We start from the raw sequence: 3,572 nt of genomic DNA, 5'->3' as shown, positions 1-3,572 counted from the left end.
ACAGAAGCATGTTAACACTTTTAACACTTTTTGGGCACAAGACAGGGCTCAGAGCTAAATGATCGCTATTTGACTGAATTAGGTTATGTTTCCACGGTCAGTAAATGCTGTAGGTTTGACACTGCTTTCATCTGGAGCATCAAACCTGCAGTGGCCAGATGTTACAGCACAGTGGATGGGATTTGCAGAAATCCTATCTCCACTATGCGTGCAGGGATGCCTCCGGTATCCCTGCAGTGACAGACATGCGTTGGGTCTTTCGAGACTGCATGTCAATTTATCCATCCTCGCAAGTTAAATACCCACATACAATGTATTGGGCGCTGTGATTCCGCACGGTTCAATGAACACATGCAGAATCTGCGTTCAAAAGCCGGAAGCCCTTTGGATGCAGCGGACATGTGCTGCGTCCACAGCGCTGCCGGTTCCTGACTGTGGAAACATACCCTTAGGCTATGTGCACACATTGCAGATTTTCCAGCTTTTTTTTCTGCACTAAAATCTGAAGCTCATGGCAGAAAACGCAGGTGCGTTTTTGGTGCGTTTTTGGTGCGTTTTTCAGTGCGTTTTTTAGTGCGTTTTTTAGTGCAGATTGTCTGCGTTTTTTACCTAAATAAAGCTCTGGAAACTTGACAAACTTCAGTTACAAAAAAAAAAAAATAATGATGTCATTTCCTTGTCCATCCCCTTCTTCTTTCATCCTCCATTTTGTGCAAACATGAGTGGAAGTTACCAAAATATGCCGCAGGTACACGTCCGCAGGCCGCACCGGATACTTATGCTGGGGTTGCTGCTGCAAATCTTGAATATGCATAGACAGCAGGTAAGCTGAAGTGCATTTTTTTTTTTTTTACGCTACACATATTCTACAGCGCTTTACCGACATCTTGATTTTTCTTAATTTTCACAGTGTTGTGTTGTAAAAAAAATGTATTTTTTTTTATTTTAGAGGCAGCAGCAGGAGAGAAGACGGAAAAGACTGTGGGTGCACCCGCTTGTTGCAGAACGTACACAAAAAGGCCACTTTTATGTGCTTTATAATGATTTGTGGAAGTAAGTAGAAATTCATGAAAATACAAAGTAATGTTTTTCCACAAATGTTATGATATGTTATGTAACAATTTTTTTTTTTTTTTTTTTACATTTTCAGATACCCGGAAAAGTTCGTTTCATTTTGCCGTCTGCCAATCCTGGCGTTCGACCGACTTCTGGCAATAGTTTCCCCCATCTCACACTGCAAGACACTTTTATGAGGAAGGCCATCTCTGCTGAGGAAAGGCTGCTCATCACCTTGCGGTAAGTAAATAATTTTTGGGTTGAATGTTATTAGGGCTCTTTCACATGTCCGTGTGTCCGGTATGTGTGATGAAAGTTTTCACATGTCTCGGAGACACTGACAAACTAATAAAGGTACCGTCACATTTAGCGACGCTGCAGCGATCTAGACAACGATGTCCATCGCTGCAGCGTCGCTGTGTGGTCGTTGGAGAGCTGTCACACAGACAGCTCTCCAGTGACCAATGATGCCGAAGTCCCCGAGTAACCAGGGTAAACATCGGGTTACTAAGCGCAGGGCCATGCTTAGTAACCCGATGTTTACCCTAGTTACCATTGTATAATTGTAAAAAAAAAAAAAAAAATCCATTCCTGTCGCGTCCCGCAGCGTCAGCTTCCCTGCAGTAAGTGCGCTGGACGGAAAGCAGAGCGGTGACATCACCACTGTGCTCTGCTTTACGGGCAAATACTTTACGGGCAAATGCTTTACCGGAAATATCATGTTTATAACACGCCAGGAAAATGTAAACATTTTTGTGTGCTACCAGATGTGCCCACTGTATTTTATGCCTTATCTACAGAATTCTATAATTTGGGCCCTGGGTCAGTGGAGATACATCATACCCGTGTGTGTGTTTTGTAATGTTATCCCATCTTGCTGTGTCCAGTTTGTGCGCCTCCCTTCTTGCGATACCTCTCTTCTGCGCAGATGTACTTTCTGGTCCTGATGAGGATAGAGCAAAGTGCGCAGATGTGCATGCGCTGGGCCTGTCTCCTTTTCTTGCCTTCGCTCACTGCAGGACTTACTTCTGCCCTCAACAGGCCGGATTAGTGCGTTGAAGGAAGTAGGAGGGTGGTGTCGTTGGCTAAACATTGGAGTGGCTGGACACGGACCTGCAAGTCCCTTCTGATGTGACTGGTGGTTTATTTATTGATACCCTTGTGTTGTGCCATGTTACTAAGGGCAGCATTATAGAATACTTTAGATAAAACATGAAAGGGGCTGAACACATATTATAGCGCCCATAACTGCGTGACATTTCTAATATTCATTTTTGTTTCTTTGCAGATTTTTGGCCACAGGAGAGAGCTATACATCCCTGCACCTCCAATTTAGGGTTGGTAAATCCACCATCTCTAACATTGTGAGGTGCACATGTACCGTCATCTGGCAGAAGTTGCAGCCTATAGTGATGCCTTCCCCAACCGAGGAGACTTGGCTGCAGGTTGCAGCAGGCTTTCAGTCTGTGGCCAATTTCCCAAACTGCATAGGTGCAGTCGATGGTAAACATGTAAGGGTTCAGCCACCACGATCAGGATCACGCTTCTTTAATTATAAGAAGTATTTTTCAGTGGTCCTGATGGCGGTGGCTGATGCACATTACAAATCTGTTGCCATTGACGTTGGTGCCTATGGTAGTACTGGGGATTCTCGGGTGTTGCGAACGTCACAGATTGGGATGCAAATTCTTCAAGATGGCGGAACGCTCCCAGCCCCAAGACCTTTGCCGGGTTCCACACATCCAGTACCCTTTGTGATGGTATCGGATGAGGCGTTTCCCTTAACGACAACCCTGCTGCGCCCATACCCACGAAGGGGACTGAATGCCCGGCGAAGGATTTTTAATTATCGGCTGAGTCGTGCACGCAGATATGTGGAATGCACCTTTGGGATCATGACTAGTCAGTGGAGGATCTTTCACACACCCATCCAGTTGGACACAGACACCGTTGATGCTGTGATTAAGGCTTGCTGTGTACTCCACAACTATGCTCGTGAGTACAACACTGACGTAGATGTGGAGTACCAGCAGCCAATATTTAATCCAGTGGTCAACGTGGGTCTGGGAAGGCCGTCCAACTCGGGTGTGCGTGTGAGAGAATCCTTCACTGACTACTTCATGAGTCCAGAAGGTGCCGTGCACTGGCAATACTCCTGTGCTGGTGTTGGGCAGCCTGAGCAGCAGAGAAGGATGGAAGAACATTGACTGACCAAGATGGGAAGATCTATACCAAAAGATAGAAGATGTCAAGATCCCTATTAATCAAAATCAACATCGATATTCAATTTTGTTTGTTGTATTTTTTTGGGGAACAAAATAATTTGTAATTTTTATTTATGGTTAATAAAAAAATTCTTATTTTAATTTGGTTGTTTTTGGATTGAATAAGTATTGTATATATAAAATTCTTAACTAAGAATTATTCTCCATCCCATTGTCCAGTGCGCATACAGCCATCACACTATGTCCATCCCATAGTCCAGCCCCCATATAGCCATGACACCGTACACCTGT

General features: G+C 44.5%; 1 long non-coding RNA gene across 1 annotated transcript; it reads left to right on the top strand.

Moving 5' to 3' along the window:
- The first annotated feature begins 532 nt into the window (after positions 1-532).
- Positions 533-2,566, top strand: LOC138642093 (uncharacterized). Its single transcript, XR_011313996.1, has 3 exons — positions 533-823; positions 950-1,296; positions 2,345-2,566. It is a non-coding gene; the product is annotated as an uncharacterized lncRNA (long non-coding RNA).
- Positions 2,567-3,572: the final 1,006 nt, after the last annotated feature.

This window comes from Ranitomeya imitator, chromosome 6 (genome assembly GCF_032444005.1).
Source record: "Ranitomeya imitator isolate aRanImi1 chromosome 6, aRanImi1.pri, whole genome shotgun sequence".
NCBI classification, from domain to species: domain Eukaryota; kingdom Metazoa; phylum Chordata; class Amphibia; order Anura; family Dendrobatidae; genus Ranitomeya; species Ranitomeya imitator.
Note: the sequence above shows the minus strand (reverse complement) of the source record. Positions and strands in the feature narration are given on the sequence as shown.